The 18,067-nt window shown below is 41.6% G+C and overlaps 1 protein-coding gene across 1 annotated transcript in view; it reads left to right on the plus strand.

The window, feature by feature from the left end:
* The window catches only part of DCC (DCC netrin 1 receptor), a 615,473-nt gene that overhangs the window by 409,602 nt on the left and 187,804 nt on the right, over positions 1–18,067 (plus strand). The window lies entirely within an intron of this gene.

An 18,067-nucleotide genomic window follows, 5' to 3' on the forward strand; every position in this document is an offset into this window, starting at 1 on the left:
AAAATCAACCACACTAAAGCTTGGAATTATATATTAATACTGTCAAAGTTGATAAGAATTCTGTTCATACTGCTTATAATAGCAAGCCCTCTGAGCAAACTTGAACTACAATGTGTCAGAGAAGCTCAGCTATCCATCACATCAGCCCTTGCCATGTGTTGCAGGTATCCCAGCAGCCTCAGAGTCAGTGTCTCTTCCCAGCTTTTGGGAGAACTAGGGGTGCAATAAATCTAGTCTAGTCTAGTCTAACCTAGTCTAGTCTAGTCTAGTCTGGTCTAGTCTAGTCTGGTCTAGTCTGGTCTGGTCTAGTCTGGTCTGGTCTTGTCCGCTGTTCTGTTGTCCTGTCCTGTCCTGCTCTGTCCTATCTTGTTCTGTCCTGTCCTGTTCTGCTCTACTCTTTATTCTACTCTACTCTACTCTCTACTCCACCCTACTCTACTCTACTCTACTCTGCTCCACTCTGCTCCACTCTACTCCACTCTACTCTACTCTAACCTACCTCTACTCTACTCTGCTCTAACCTACCTCTACTCTACTCTGCTCTACTCTACCTCTACTCTACTTTCTACTCTGCTCCTCTACTCTAACTTACTCTCTACTCTATTCCATTCCATTCCATTTCATGTCTTAACCTCACCTCCCAGTTCCTCAGAAATCCCCTGAGTCTGTGTTCTCAAACCTTATCTCTCTTTTGCTCTGATCCTCTTATGTGCTTATTTTATTACTTGCAGTACACCAGGATGGACATACTTGGGCAGACGAAATTCTGTTCTAACATCCCTTAACAGGGTGCACGGAGAGAATCGTAAAATCAGGTCAGATTTCCACAGTAGATGCTGCTGTGGTTGACCACCACCCATTGTTTCTCCACAATGGAGCCCATCTGTGCTGTCCAGTGTGGGACCACCACTGCCCACCTTACCTCATCCATGGGCAGCTGGACAAATGGAATGAGATTTTCTTCAAAAATACGTAATCTTAACCAAAATATTCTTTTTTTTCAGAAACCCATGTAGTCATTCAGTAGTAATATTTCCAAATCAAAGTTTGACTCAGTAGCTTCTGTGTAGAGTAAGATAGTTTTAAACTTTTTCCCCCCTGCCCTGAATAAAGTGTTTCTCCCATTAGCCCTCCACTGTCCTTCTTGCAAAATACTGGTGGGCGGTTCTCCACTGAAAAATTGCAACCTAATAGGTGAGAAAAAGGTTGAAAATTATAGGTGATTGAAGAGAGAATTAGAATGGCAGAAAGCCAGCAATTTTTAAGATGCTACTGTAACTACCACTATTATGTATAATTCTTTTTAAGTCTATGGCAAGGTAGATAACATTAATGAAACTATTAGTATCAATACACACTGCTATAAATATAATTTCTGTTGTCTCAAAGTAACTGCTTTGCTAATGGGGCTCAGTGAATTTCATTAATACATAAATTAATTCTGCTGGTTTCTTGCTTTTATCAGTAAATTCAATATTCTATGAAAAAAAATTACCTTGAGAAATATGTAAGACATTACTATATTTTTTTCAATGTTTTGCACCATGATAATGGCCTCAGAATTAGTATTCAACGCATCTGATTACCATTTTTCAAAATGGTGTAGGTGGGGATATAATTTTTAGAAAGGACAGGGCACTAAAATCTCTGCTGACTCTTTTTTTTCCCCCGTAGCAAGCGATCATCAATTGAGCTTTCTAATAGGTTTATTATAGATTGGAGGCACTAATTCTCTCAGGTTGAGAATCTTCTTAATTACTAATTTTGTTCCCTGTGTGGTAGGACGTAACCTATAGACTTACATCCTACAAGCCTATGCCTTGGCACCACAGTCATCCTCACTGAGGTACTTTTTTGACCCCTTCTCCCACCTCAGAAACACATCCTGGGGTCCCAATAAGTATAAATGTGATCAGCCCCACCACTTTTGATGCCCCTCAGTACCTCCTACCAAGAAGTAGCTGATAAGGGAGCATATTTTTGGTACCAAGCCTGATGTTCATTAAACTTTTGATGACTTCCTTTATTTGAGTTCCCCAGTCTCTTGAGGAATTTTGTTAGAATTGGCCAAAATGCAACAGATTCCATAGAAGGTTTAAAAGGCAGACAAATGGGATGATCATGAAGCTTTCTTTCCTTAAAAATCAGATTTGAAAATATAACATGGCAATAACTGCCATGAAGATGATTTCATGCAGGGGTTTCCATCTAGGGCTTAAATTTTGGATTTAGGGTTAAGTACTTTTACCACTTTTGTGTCCAGCCATACTGATAGTAGATGAAATATTTAATTTTGTGGTCAGTGTTTCTTTAGGACTGGGTAGGGTCACTGTTTCAATCTTTCACAGGTTATCAGCAGCTGTAATTTCACTTCTTAGATCCCAGGTAGCAGGTTAGCCCTTTGGTGTTTTGCTGCTGGTATCCAACAGTCTTTTGAGCCCTGGACTGCAGGGTGGGCAGCTTATCACCTTGCTGGGACTGCTTCAGCAATCCTATTCATAGATTCGTAGATTCATCAAATGGTTTGTGTTGGAAGGGACCTTAAACTGATCCAGCTCCAAGCCCCTGCCATGGGCAGGGACGCCTTCCACTAGAGCAGATTGCTCGAAGCCCCTGTGTCCAACCTGGCCTTGAGCACTGCCAGGGACGGGGAAGCCACAGCTTCTCTGGGCACCCTGTGCCAGCACTTCAGCACCTGCACAGGGAAGAACTTCTGCCTTATATCTAACCTAAATCGACCCTCTTTCAGTTTAAAACCCTTCCCCTTGCCCTATCACATATTGTAACAACAGAGCTGGGAGACCTATGGCAGCATCCTTCTGCCCCCTCCCTCTGCCTGCCCCAGGCTTGGTGTGGACTTAGCATTATTGTGCACTTCTGGGGAAGGAAATGCTGGATGTTGTGGGCCTGGTGCTCTAAACATAATGAATAGCATGCTTTCAGAGCAGCCTCTCTCCAGTGTTATCCAGGACCAGGGAGTAATGCCATGTCTTCCTATTGATTTGTTGTTGAGAGCACAGTTTTGCTACATGTCATATTATACAGAAATTACATTTTCTATTTTCTATGACTCCGTCTTCCCCCCAGCACAGCAGAAAACATCCTTCCCATCTTACCTCTGCCTTTCTCCTAGTCTGGGAAGTTGTAGGAAATTTCTATTTAAGAAGAAATAGCAAATAGTGCCTTGTAACCCCAAGGCTTTGGGGTTGTGAAGTGCGTGTTTGTTTCATTCAGCGTGGTGTGGAATAGGGGAGGCACAGCTTACCTGTCTTCCTAAAACTAGCAAACGCACCAGTACAAGTCTAAGGAGTTTATATGGACTTCCGCTGTGTTGTATATGAACCAAGACTAGATCTGTCTCAACAGTACTAGGAATTCCATTAATGAGCTACTGAAAGCCCACCATGCATGGTGGGATGCTGACCCTGCCAGCTTCCATTTGGGGTAACAGCTGGGTCATCTGCTGACTGTGAGAGCCTTTTACAGTTAAGAAATTACATCTCCACAAATTATTCGTATACTGGGCACAGGCATATGGTTTATTTTTAAGAGCGCGGAAGGTCAAAGTAACTGCAAATCTGTCTCTCTTAAAAGTGCTATCCTTGAGATACCTTGGTGTGCAGCATGCAGTCACACACAGGGCACCTGGAAGTTTTCCAGCTCCTGGATGGTTTTGCTCACTCTGCTGAAAATTCACAGGCTTTATAAAGCCAGTCATTTGTATGACACAGACAGAGGAAAAAAAAAGGGTACACTGATCTGTACCTGGGTTGTCACTGCTGGCTTGTAGGCTGGTTTATGCTGTGAAGAAATATGGGTTATACAAGTGTAGCATTCAGGTATCCATCTATTTGCCTTCTCTCTCACCTTCTTTCCTCTCCTTATTCATAGAACCATAGAACTATACAGTGGTTTGGGTTGGAAAGAACCTTAAAACTCATCCAGTTCCAACCCCTGCCCCGGGCAGGGACCCCTTCCACTGGAGCAGCTTGCTCCAAGCCCCTGTGTCCAACCCGGCCTTGAGCACTGCCAGGGATGGGGCAGCCACAGCTTCTCTGGGCACCCTGTGCCAGCGCCTCAGCACCCTCACAGGGAAGAGCTTCTGCCTAAGAGCTCATCTCAGTCTCCCCTCGGGCAGGTTCAAGCCATTCCTCCTGGCCTGTCCCTACAGGCCCTTGTCCAAAGCCCCTCCCCAGCTTTCTTTTTGGAGCCTTTAGGTATCCCTCTCTTACAGGCCCTTTTTAGCTATTTATTAGCAGTTGTGCAGTTTGAAATGCTTATGGAGAGAGTAAAGGTCAAACATTTTTAATCCTTTTGAAACTGCCAGGTGGGCAGAGAAGAGCCACCAGAGTCAGTCCTGGAGGTGCAGCAGGGAGGGCTGAGTTGTCCCCATGTCCTGAGGTGGTGGGCAGCTGTGCAAAAGGGAAGTGGGGGTCCCCCTGAACCCCTCCACAGGGCTTTGCTACCGAGCATTGGAAACATCTGGGGAATGTGGAGCTTTTGGAGGTGCACTGTGGGCTACACATCTGCAAGTTGTTGGCTGGTTTAAAGCCTGGCTTTGCTCCCCTGCTGTTCTCTCCTGGATCTGGGTGAAGGTGGCACATGCCTTACAAAAAACAAAAGCATACAAGAGCTGTCTGGATTGTTTAAAATCTCACTCTGCACTTTCCGGGAAATTTGGGCTTGGGTGTTTCTTTTCTCCTTGTTTATTTTCAAGCTAGGTGGTAGCACTTATTTCATGCAGTTTTACACTGAGCATACAATAAAATGATGGGCTGAATGGAAAATTCAAAGTGGCTGCATTGATGTGATTCCCATGTCAGGAAAAAGGTAGTGGTAAGAGCAAAAGCAGTCATGGCACCTGGGCAATGCAGATGAAAAAAGACCTCTTAGATCCTCATCAGTCTCTTTTGATACTTTTATTTCTGTAAGATCTGAGCATTTCACATCACTGAATTTACTTACCTGTTAACTCCTGTCTCAAGCTAAGTGATCTGGGAGCTTTGTTAATTGCCTGCTTGAGGAACGCTGGGTGTTGTAATACGTGCCATAAAAAAGCAATGAAAAATAAGCATGATTATTTTATTGTGCTGATGGGAAAAAATAGGAGCAGTGTAAGAGAGATCCTCTATGTTATGCTGAAAATCTTGCAGAGCTAGCAACTGAATTGGGACACCTATAACACAGGCAAAATGCCTTTACTACACAGCCGTCTTTCTTCTTTTTTCATCTCTGTTTCGGGCTATCTGGTTGAAATATTGATGATTTTGCTGTAGGTCAAAGCTGGTTCTTTACAGATAAATACTGTTTGCAGTAAAGCAGCTCATGAGTTCCCCTCAGCTGCTCCCTTTGTTTTCATGTGGCCAAGACTTAGCAGATGTTCAGTAAAGCAAAACCAGTTGACAGGTTTTTGCAGTGTACCAAGGGACCTGAGAAACGTTGGGAACCATGGTTCTATTGAGGAACTCAGAATAGCTTCTTATGAAAATTGCTGTAAAAGGCCTGATTAATTTATTTATCAGTCCATTCTGGTGTGTAGCCATAGAAGCAGGTGCTGTAGGGGTTGGGTAAGAGCAGATTCATCATGGAAAGCAGCTCCTTGAGCAGTGTTAGTTAACCAGGTCTGGGAACAGGCTTGTTCCTGACAAGGCAAGTCCTGGAGATACGTCTCCTCTCTGCAAGACAGAAGTAAATGGGAAACTGATGCAGACAGAGAAAGGTTTTTTTTAGGGGAAGAGTATCAATAAACAACCACCAAATCAAGGCAATAAGCCTTAACAGGTGTATGCTGGAGGAGAGGGATGGCTAAAGGAGATGCTCTGAGCACACGTGGTGTTTGAGCATCATTGTGGTCATCCTGTGGAGGCAGCACATGGCTTATTCTGGAGTTTCCTAGCAAAGGCAAGTAGTTTTAAAATACTGGGAGATCCAGTATCATTCCACTTTTATCTGCAAAGACATTCCCATCACATCCCACCTTTCAAAGCCTTGTGTATTTAGGAAGAGTCGCTGCAAGAAAGTTTGATTTAAGTTTTGGAAGTAAAAATGTCAAGCCTGCAGCCTGCTGTCTCATGATGGTATGGGTTTGCTCCCAGTGGAGAGAGGTCAGTTTACTGGGTTATCCACAGGTATTTTAATGAACTGTGATAAATTTCTGTGCTTGAAATGCATACCTTGGATTTATCCTGACACTTCACGGCTGCCCTTGCAATTGTAAGGTTCTGAAGCTTCCTACTGGATACAAGATGATGTAGTGGAAACACTTCATGTTTTGTACTCTCTGCCAGATTCAGCCTTGTCATCATCTTCCGTATTTCCTTCCTGATGTTCAAACACTGCTTTGAAGGTGGCATTCTTAATTTTTTTCACTGTCTTTTCTCCGGTGCTTGTTACCAGAGTGTATGAACCTTTGTCTTACTACAAACACACTTGGACTGACAATTCTCCTTCTTTCAGATGAGGACAAAAGGTGTAGAAAGCTTCAAAAGGTGAATGAGATTAGCTGTTAGATAAAAAAATTTCCCTGTGAGGGTGCTGAGGCGTTGGCACAGGGTGCCCAGAGAAACTGTGGCTGCCCCATCCCTGGCAGTGCTCAAGGCCAGGTTGGACACAGGGGCTTGGAGCAAGCTGCTCCAGTGGAAGGGGTCCCTGCCCGTGGCAGGGGTTGGAACTGGGTGAGCTTTAAGGGCCCTTCCAGCCCAAAGCAATCCATGATTCTGTGAAAAGCATCCCGATTAGCCATGTGTGGCTACCCTGTCACTGAGTTTGATAGATCAGCTGAACAAATCAGTAACACATGCCACTTTTTGCCAAAACTTTGAGTTTTGACCGAGCTACAGAAAAAGTCTTTTTTTTTTTTTTTTTTTTTTTTTTTTGCATAGTGTTTGAGAATAATTGGGTGCCTAAGGACTAAAATACTGTGCAAATACCCACCTCATTTAGTCATATTTTGGGAAATGCTGTTGAGGAAAGAATGGTGCTGAGACATTTTGATTTAGTGTGGATGGTTAGCTCTGAATATTAATATTACCACTACTAGTAATAATAATAATACATCAGCTGTAAAACACCTTATTGGCACAGACAGATACCTGTTTCGTCCCATTCATTCTGAAAGCAAAGGGTTTGGCCCAAATACTAAAGACAAGAGCACATTTTTATATCCTGCTGTCATCCTGGGCCAGGTTTGGTGAGGAGGATCCATCCCTGGAGGATCTGCCAAGGTGTAGGTGAGCTGAAGCTTCACACAACTCAGTTGTGTCAAGACAGAGATTTACATATGCCCATGAGCAAAACCTTGCTGGAGCTGGCTAGCAGCAGTGAGCCTCTGTTCAGTATCATTCAGAGATTTTAGTTCTTCTGTATTCAAAAAGCAGTTGACTGAAGACCTTTGAAGGTCTCATTGGTGCTAAAGGTTGGAATTGTAATGCCACATACTACTGTGAATATAACTTGAGGTAAAAGAGAAATTGAAAGATTGGACTTACCAGCAAATAGGTCGCATCTGTAAGTGTGAGCAAACATTTTAAGTAGATAGTCTGCCTCCCTGAGAAGCCCACCCAATATCAGAGTGCCCAAATTTCAACTGTGACAGCAGTTGTGGTCCCCTGAGTAGGTGCTCCAAGCTTACACTGTTTTGGAGTGCTCTAGGGAACAGACACAAGAGGTTGCAGTTTTGATTCAAATAAATTCCCACTATAAAAATAAGAAGATATTTCAAAATCATGAATCAGAAAGTTTCACTGAAAACAAGTTGAGACACGCCATAATGTTCTTAAAAGAAATGGTTATATCTTAGAATGAGAACATTTCAGTTCGTCATGATTTCAGAATTTTCCCACTATTATTTTTTCCCCTTAGCAAATACTATTAAGTTTGTTACATGCCTGAACGGTTTGATACTCTTCAGGGCTCAGTTTTAAATCAAGTTAAACTTCCGCTAAAAAAACATTGAAAACAAGGCCAAGTTGGATGGGCCTTGGATGCTCTATTGGAAGGTTGGAACTGGATAAGCTTGAAGGTCCTTTCCAACTCAAATCAGTCTATGATTCTATAAGCCACACACAGTACACTGTTGCAGAAGAGCTGATGGACACAGGGAGGAAGAAGACAAGACACTGACTGAGAACAGTGGGTTGACCTTCCAGCCACTCACCTGATCATTCCTAGAAACATTTGCTGCACTCTGGAGTTTCACTTGCAAAACAATGAATGTGCTCACTGCTGCATTTTGAACACCATTGGTGATGACAACATTTACGGTTGCTGTTTACTACTGTTGGTATTTGACCATGAAATGCCTTCCAAGTCCCTTGGCTGCTTTAAAAATCTTAATTTCTGCTTTTTCCGTAGGCAGCAGCTATTGTTCGGTGGGTTGGGGATGGCTGACTTGATTAACTGACCAGCATTTCCTCAGGGAGCATTTGCGGGTGATTGAATTTCTCGCAATCAACAGCCCATTGCCCCTCGCACCCCCATTTTTCTTGGTGACTAATTGATGATGACAGATGTCACCTGCGTGGTGACACCAGTCCTGCCTTCACAGCTCCAAGGGGGGTAGTGATAGCGCTTCTCTGAACACAAGAGCTGATCACTGGTGGGTTTGCCCATTGGTTTTTTTTTTTTTGTTGTTGCTTTTTGCTTTATTACAGTGCAGTGTCAATTAATTAATAAGATCTCTTCACTGTATTAACATAAACAGCCACTAAGGTCATATTTGCCATTGATTTTTATTTTTTTTTCCTTGCAAATGTGGAGAGCAATTTTCTCAGCTGTAAAAAGAAAGAAATGGGATGCAATACGTAGACAGATGTGCATACAGGCATGCCTGCCTTTCACATTCCCAGAGAGAGAGAAGACAGTACATGTACCAGCCTGTCTGAGTCTGCAGTTGGAGAACTGCTTGGCCAAGCTGCTACCAGAACAAGATCGGGTACAAAACCAGAAATATCTCAGATATACTGCAGTTGAAGAAAGTACTTTTGTATCATCTATAGGTGGCTTTTTAAAATGAAGTAAAGAGTAGTGGCTGTGACTGTGCTAGGAGTGCAGTGGCTGTGCTGGCATGGCAGTGATATATGTGTGGAGGTAGCATGCGCTCATAGAGGATGACAGCTCCTACAGTGGGGAACACCAGTTCTCAAAAAATAAGGAAAACCACTAAAATGTCTCCTTTGCTGGCAGAGCTGCAGTCACAGCTGGAACTTTGCTGCAGCAGTGGCTCCAGGCAATTCTTTCCACCCAGCACCCTTTGAGACTGGTCAGCAGGACTTCACCACCATTGCCTTGACCCAGCCTGGTTCTTTTGCATAAAGTAGCTCTTGGGTGACAATAGCTGATGATCTGAGAAAAAAAAAAAAAAGCACTTTCTTCTAATTCTGATCAAGCATCTTCACTGCAACAGTGCAAACACAATCATCCCATGGATGCTCTCCTTTCAGCCCCTGAACCTTCTTTGCCTTGCCTTTCCTGCCCACATCCCGCTGAAGTTTCAGTAATTATTCTCAACTTCCCAAAGGGGCCACAGCTGTACAAGGTCTTGTTTTGCACATTTAAGAGCAGATAAGTGTCTCAGTTATATCGATATCTTCCTTAAAAATAACTTTTGGAATAACCATTGGACAAATGCCTGTATTAATTGGAATTATGGGGTCTTGTAGTTGTATATTGCACTACTGAATGTCAAAGTAAACACAGGCAACACATCTTTTGACTCTTAGGGGATCCAGACAGATTATATTTTAAACTGTGCTATTCGTTTGATAGTTATGTAGCTTTCTTTGGCCAGAGCTTACCCTTTTGTCTCTGTGACTACACAATGTCTGATCATTTTCTGGACTTTCCTCCTACCTTCTTTTCTCGCTTCTCACCTCAGCGCATCTTAACTTTGAGATCCTGAAGAGAGCATCCAGTTCCCAATCCATTTATCCCTTTCTTTTATTCCGTATGTTTTGCCACTCCTTCAGGCACTCTCCTCTGTGGAAGATGAATAAAAAATAAAAGCTGCTGACTCTTCTATGGGAGATGTGAATGTGTGATGTGGTGGTCTTCATAGAACCAGAGAGTCACAGACTGGTTGAGGTTGGACAGAAACTTAAAGCTTATTTAGTTCCAAGCCCCTGCCACAGGCAGGGAAACCTTCCGCTAGAGCAGCTTGCTCCAAGCCCCTGTGTCCAACCTGGCCTTGAGCACTTCCAGGGATGGGGCAGCCACAGCTTCTCTGGGCACCCTGTGCCAGCGCCTCAGCACCCTCATAGTAATGATTTTTTTAAAAGTCAACATTCAATACATATTTCTCTTGTTTTTCCCCTTGTCCAGAGAGGTGGTGAGAAATTGCGGCGACCAGCAGAGAATAAAACCCCAGAGTAGCATGGCTGTATTGCAGGCGTAGGCCGGAGGGACAGTTCAGATGTCCTGAGTTTCATGGGAACAGGGAAATGTCTGTCGGATTTGTGGTTTGTGTCATGGCCCTCTGGGTGTCTTTTCCTTCACTAAGTGTGGCTGCCGCTGCAGAGTCTCATGGTCCATCCTGGTGGCAGATCACGCGGGCTTCTCTATGGGTGCGAGCACCACCACACTTTTGAAAGGAGCATGTTGGAGGGGAAGCACAGGCTTGTTTGTCTTGGATGCGTCCCTGTTTACTACATTCAGGTCGTGCCATTAAGCAGATAACTAGCGTCCTTCCTCCCTCTATCACAACTCAGCAATTAAGCTGTTATCCTGCCATACATTCTCTCTTGCTTGCATTTGAGAAAATGAGGCTGGCGAGAAGGGAGAAGCATTAGTGTGTATTTAGCTTCTGATGTGGTTGTTACTGCATAGGGTGGAACTATCAAAATCTCCCCAGTCCCCCTGAGATTTTATATTTCAGTTACATACACGCTGTTTCCAAAGCGCAAATAGCTTAATCCTGAGAGGCGTTGAGTTGGGAGTGTGTTCCTTGTACAGTAACATCAGGCGCTGTTGACACACATGAACTTCAGTGATTTATAGCAAGGTTCATGGTGTCATAAAAGAGGCATAATAAAAATTAGTACCGCATGACTTGTTTCTAAGAACATCATTATGGCACCAAGTAATAACGAATTGCTGAGCAAGAAGCCAGAAGGGAGGAAGTATGTATGGCAGGGAGGACAGATCTTTTATTTGGTGAATTAGTATCACTGCATATGGGCTGAAAATCTCTAAACATATGCTGATGTACCCTGACGTCCTGGCATGTGCTCTGTGTCACTGGTAAAACCAGACGTGTGTGAACACATCAAATGTGGATGTGTGCACTCCCATATGAGCTGTTCCAATGTGACCTCTGCTGGCATTTGGGGAGTGGATTTCAGCTCAGAGCGCCTGAAGAAATGCTTTTGAATGCTATGATTTGAAACTGTGTTGTATGATTAATTGGCTGGATAAAAACTGGAAAGGCCAAATTGTATAGATGGTCCCCAGGAAAGGTAATAGGAGTTGCTTGTGCGGAAAAAGGCATTTTGTTTGACCATAAGTAATGAGTTACCAGTAACTTGTCCAATCTGATACTTATTTTGGACAGTAAATGACACCTATTTCATATCTCGGTAAAGGTCATCTGATAGAATGTCTGCTTTTCTCCTAGCTGCTAGAAACAAGACCAAAATTCAGTTGTTTATCAATCAGACCAAAACACTGCAATTCGTTTGGGCCTTGTTGCTCTGTTTCACCAATTTTCACCTATTTAATTACTTAACATGGGAAGATGAGAGCTCCTGAATCTATGTCCCAGGGCTTTCCCAGGGACTGTCTTCCTGCTGCAGGTTAGCATTGGGTTTTAAAAGTGGCATTTCATCACGAAATTTCAGACAAAATTTTCAACTGCCTCTGCTAAATGCAGAATTTTATCTTGCATTCGCTGCATGTCTTAACACCAGTGATACTTCCAAACACAGGGGTTTCAGAGGCCAGCATCCATACATCAGTGGTTTTGCCTTGTACTGAAACCAGCTTCTTTAGTGGCATAAACACTCTGTCCTTTGCGGCCTTCCTTGATCAGGAGGAAAACAGCTCCTGGTTACTGTCTCGAACTGTTCGTAGGTGTATCTGTAACGTGTAAGTCATGGATTGTTTTTATATTCTGAGTTCATGAAAAAACATAGAATCACAGAATAGTTTGGGTTGGAAAGGACCTTAAGATCATCCAGTTCCAACCCCTCTGCCATGGGCAGGGACACCTCACACTAAACCATCCCACACAAGGCTCTGTCCAACCTGGCCTTGAACACTGCCAGGGATGGAGCACTCACAACCTCCCTGGGCAACCAATTCCAGTGCCTCAGCACTCTCACAGTAAAGAATTTCTTCCTTATATCCAATCTAAACTTCCCATCACCCCTTGTCCTGTCACTACAGTCCCTAATGAAGAGTCCCTCCCCAGCATCCCTATAGGCCCCCTTCAGGTACTGGAAGGCTGCTATGAGGTCTCCACGCAGCCTTCTCTTCTCCAGGCTGAACAGCCCCAACTTCCTCAGCCTGTCTTCATACGGGAGGTGCTTCAGCCCCTGATCATCCTCGTGGCCTCCTCTGGACTTGTTCCAGCAGTTCCATGTCCTTTTTATGCTGAGGACACCAGAACTGCACACAATGCTCCAGGTGAGGTCTCACAAGAGCAGAGCAGAGGGGCAGGATCACCTCCTTCGCCCTGCTGGTCACGCTCCTTTTGATGCAGCCCAGGATACGGTTGCTTTCTGGGCTGCGAGCGCACACTGAAGCCGGCTCATATTAAGTTTCTCATTGACCAACACCTGCTCTGAATCTCTTCTCTGCCCAGTCTGTAGCTGTGCCTGGGATTGCTCCGACCCAGGTGTAGGACCTTGCACTTGTCATGATTGAACTTCATAAGGTTGGCATCAGCCCACCTCACAAGCGTGTCAAGGTCCCTCTGGATGGTAAATGAATCTTGTTATGTTAAAGTAACACTGTAAAAATACAGCTATTCTCATCTGCAGATCCTTGGAGCAGTCTGTTAAATTAGAAACCATATTTTATGTGTTACAAATTTAATATAATTGAAAATTCATATTTTTATGGTAACCAGTGCAACGTAAAATTAGGCAACTCATCTTCTACATCTCAATTTTCTGTTTGGTTTAGAGTTCTTCTGTTTCTTTTCTTAATGTACATCAATGGTGATTTATTTGTTTAAAGACCATGAATTAAGATTTTTTTAACTCCTTCTTTAAAATTTAATGAAAAAGTTTTTGTTGGTGGTGGTGGGGTTTGGGTTTTTTTCAATCCATCATTGCCATGTGGGAATGGCATCTGGACCCATATCTGAGGCTTTTCCCCAGAAATCACTGTCAGCCCCTCAGCTTCCAAGTTCTGCCATTTAATGCCATAGCCATTAAAGTAAAATTAAAATAAAATGGCATTCTGTACAATGAAATGGGAAAATGATTCTTGGAGAAGTGTCTACATTCTTAAAAAATTACGAAACCACTAAAATCAGTTATCTATTACAGATCCCATATAAGGATATTTCGCTGCAAGAGTACTTCACATTTTCAGGTGGTAGGTGTTACATATGCAGCATCTCTTGAGTTATAGGTATCACTGCAGCGAGCTCTTTTTCTCACTTATAACTTTCACAGTTTGTTGTATGGAAGGTGTAAGATGGGTCAAAAAGGTTCTGAGTAAAAAAATGAAATTCAAAAAGACTAAATTCTCTGAATGCAGGAGTGTAAAAAGAGAGTGGATTTGCCAGGTTGTTCCTATACTGAGCAACACCAGACAATAAGCACTTATTTGATGCTATTTCTGGAATTAAAATTCCATGTAAATTGATTTTTCTTTTAGCACTGAGGACTTGGAGTTGAGAACAGATTCATGTTCCTATGTCGTACTTGAAATTCCTGCTATACATATAACTGATTTAAAGTGCTAAAGAAAAAAAAAATATTGTGAGGGAGAGCAGGGAAAAAGACTTGAATTAATCCAAAAGATTTATATTTTAACTTGAATAAAACATCGGGGTTTTTTGGTTGGGGCTTTTTTTTTTCTGAATGTTTAAATGCATTCAGTGAATTTTTCAAAAGTATTTTAAAACTGAAATAGAATAAAAATCACCTCCATAGTAAAAAAATCAAATCAAGGGATTGAAATAGTTGTTGGAAGTCATAAAAAATACTTCGAGGTAGTGTCTTGGCTGAAAATTTTCATCTGATGTCTTGAAATGTCATTTTGGCATCAGGGTATGTAGGCTATTCAGGGAAAGTGTGATTTGTAGCAGAAGGTTGAAGATTGCAGGTGTGATGGTTTTCTCATTTTTGCTGAAAAAGTATCGAGTTTCAGATCGTATCAGTGAGCTCTAATTGGCCGCATTTTGAAAGTATAGATAGCCTATAGTAGATGGTCTTATTTTAACAGACTCTAAGTGTAAAACGGGCAATTGCTTCACCAGTCTTTCCTTAGGTAAGGTTATAATTTAAAAAAAATAAAAAAAAAAAAAATAATGTCATGGACATTAACCACTTTCTCTGAGATTCAGACAGCTGCTATAAATAGCCCAATCTCTTTCTGTATTAATTTATCCCCCTGAAAAATTTGAATAATTTTAAATTTAGGCAACTTGCTATAACAGGCATCAGTGTTCTATGTGAGTTAAACACGAGTAGCTAAACCCACCAAAGTTTAACTGCTTTCAAAGAAGAGAAGCCAAACTCAGCTTTATCAGTTTAAAGACTGGATCTCAATGCAGATTAGCAGGATACCTTTTAGATCAGTATTACTGACATACAAGCGAAATATTTCCTGTATGTACTGTGACTTCTCAACTTACTTTTAATTTAAACTTACAACTTCTTTCCTTAAATATTTGTCCCTTTCCTATTGACTTAGTAAATATGTAAAAGAGACCAAAAACCAAAACCAGCAAAACTGCAAATTAATGTTTTTTGTACAGAGGTACAAAACCTTTGCTGAGGTCTGTCTGTGTATATATCTCTATATCATCTGTGTCTATATCTAATCTATATCTATATAAATATAAAGTCCCTCTGATCACCCAAGTCAGAACATGAGATATTTTATAACTTGGATTTAGATGATTTTAACCATGTCTTTCCCCAGGAAAGGCTCATGAATAAGCCCATACCATATTTTGCCACCTCTGCTTAGCAATAATAATGTTATATGTTCTTGATACCAAATCCCTTGTGGGATATAACTCAAGGTATTTTCATTCTTTCATCATTTTTTCTTGTATATAACATAAGCTTTTGCTGGTCTCTAAGAACAACATGTGAAGAGTAGGCAGGTGCTGCTAATAGGATCTCCTCCCCACCTGCTGCTGAGATAAACATATATGTTAAAAAAAAAATAAAAGCAAAACCAGAAAGTTTAAGTTGGGGCTGTTCAGGCTGGAGAAGAGAAGGCTGCGTGGAGACCTCATAGCAGCCTTCCAGTACCTGAAGGGGGCCTATAGGGATGCTGGGGAGGGACTCTTCATTAGGGACTGTAGTGATAGGACAAGGGGTGATGGGTTCAAACTTAAACAGGGGAAGTTTAGATTGGATATAAGGAAGAAGTTCCTTACTGTAAGGGTGGTGAGGCACTGGAATGGGTTGCCCAAGGTTGTTGTGAATGCTCTATCTCTAGCGGTGTTCAAGGCCAGGTTGGACAGAGCCTTGGGTGACATGGTTTAGTGTGAGGTGTCCCTGCCCATGGCAGGGGGGCTGGAACTGGATGATCTTAAGTTCCTTTCCAACCCTAACTATTCTATGATTCCATGATTTTATGATTCTAAATTCCCCCAAAACCTGTGGAAAGTATTAAAAACCCTACAGGTTAGAGGAGTTCTTTAGGAGTTCAAGAATGGGAGCTATTCTCAAAATACTGCTAAGGTCACAAAAGTCACAGTTGATTCTAGACTATAAATAGTGGGGGTTTTGGCTCTGAATGTGAGCTGCTTCGTTTGGCTTCTTAAATGGAAACATGAGAATCAGTTTCCATCAGGTCTATATTCAGACCTTCTCTGTTGATTGTATACTGATTTGCACACATAGGAAAGGAATTAGTCCGGTTGTATGCTTGCTTTCAACAGAGGTAGATGATTATTTGTACAGCTGCAAGAGCAGACAAGACGCACTTTGCAAGGAGTTAATGTAAACTGCATCAGGCTGAAATCAGAGCTTGTCAAGCTGATGAAGATGGTTTAACCAGTGGTGGATTGATCTTGTGTAGTCATATGAAAGATTGAAGGATTTCAGGCATTACTTGCTGAGATAATTTCAGGTTATGTCTCTCTATATTGTACTATTGCAATGCACATGCTTGCTATTCACTGCTAGCAACAATAAAAGTGAAATTGCTTTTGTCAGTGATAGCTCTACAGTGTTTACTGAAAGCCAAAGCAAAATACATGCTTAGTGGACTGGAGTTTCAGCCCCAATCTTGCTGCTTTTCACCTCAGTTTTTTGCTGTTATTTTCATAAATTGAAAATGAATCATGCTTCTGTGAGCATGAGGTCATGAAAGCTATGGATTTATCTCCAGATTTTCGATACTTTTACGGTGTGTTTGAAGGTAGATACAACTCTTTGGTAGTTTGGTTAGCTCTTTATGCTCCGTCATCTATCTGTGTTAGGTATATGTACTTATTTTCTACAGGGGGAGCTTAGATACCTGTATATATGTAGTCATGTACACATAGTTACCTAAATGTACACGTGTGGACTCAGGGCTGATCATAACACAGGTTTCCAATTCTAAATAGGTTTTAAGGGAAAAGAAGTGCCAGGCTGCTGTGTTCCACCAGGAAGATGGATGTTTGGTGAAGGAATCATGGAGGAATCTGTATAATTAAAATAAATTTATTTATAGTTATTATAAAGTGACTAATAAGAAAGATTTTTCCCAGTTGCTGTGTTTGACTTTAAGTACCAGAACTCTGTCTATGTGTTTTTTCCAATCTTGCCTTTGATACTTCTCTAGAAATGTTTACCTACCTCAGTCTTCACTAGAAGACAACAATGCACTTACATTTATAATGCATGAATCAATGTACAGGACAGACCAGAAGCCAAAATCTACTTGCTATGAAGCAATATAGTCGCATTGTTGTAATATAAATGTGCACAGAATTATACTGTGGCCTTGTGTTTGCCCATTATTTAGATCAGTGGCCCATGACTAAGGACGCTAAACAAAACCTCAGTGCAAATAATGGATCACAACTTTGCAGCCAAGAATGCTGAGACTATGGCTTAATACTTTCTTTCAACACATCATTACTCTGGAAATGCCGCTGGGAAATTCCTCAATTCTCTCTGGTTAGGAATTGATCACAATAAGTAAGAGGCAATAATATTTCTTATTAATAACAGCAAAATTAATGGCTTTTAATAATAATTTAGGGATAATATAAGAAAACACTAAGCTATTATTCAATGAGCTTCATGCTTTTTACCTAAAGCTATTCTTCATAAGCTGTTTAGATAATACAAGGCTGTTAATGATCTCACACTAAATTAATGCTACTAATATATTTCGTATTATATGCATAAGGAGCTGACCAAAAAAGATTTGCAATAATGGAAAAAATTAATTGCTTTTTGGTTTTATGCCAATTGTGAAAACCTGCTTTTCAGGGCTGGTATAGCCTGTGAATTGGGACCTTACACATAATTTTGCTCTCGGTGACATGAATGCTCCATAAGATTCAGGAATGCAGGAAGCAGCTGATCACTTCAAGTATTGTTGAAAAATAAATATTTTATTTATTTATGTTGGCAGGCCAGCTTTCACATGGATTTGGTGAGCAACAACCGAAATGTTAAACTATATAAATATGTAGTGTTCTAACATGAATTTTACTTCTTAAATCTGCAGTTCAGGCATTTCTGCATTTTGCACATAAACTGAATGCCTTTCCATGAGGAACAACATTAATATCAAGTTTCACTGTCATTTTATCTCGCTTTGATACAATTATCTAATAAGTCATGTGCAGAAGCACCCTACTTAGTTCCTGCTCTGCCCAAACCAGTTGGTTTGTATGCTTCAGGCTTTGAGTAGCCAATTCTTGTTTGTTTATGGCATCTGC

The sequence above is a fragment of the Lathamus discolor genome, chromosome Z (assembly GCF_037157495.1).
Source record: "Lathamus discolor isolate bLatDis1 chromosome Z, bLatDis1.hap1, whole genome shotgun sequence".
Lineage (NCBI taxonomy): Eukaryota > Metazoa > Chordata > Aves > Psittaciformes > Psittacidae > Lathamus > Lathamus discolor.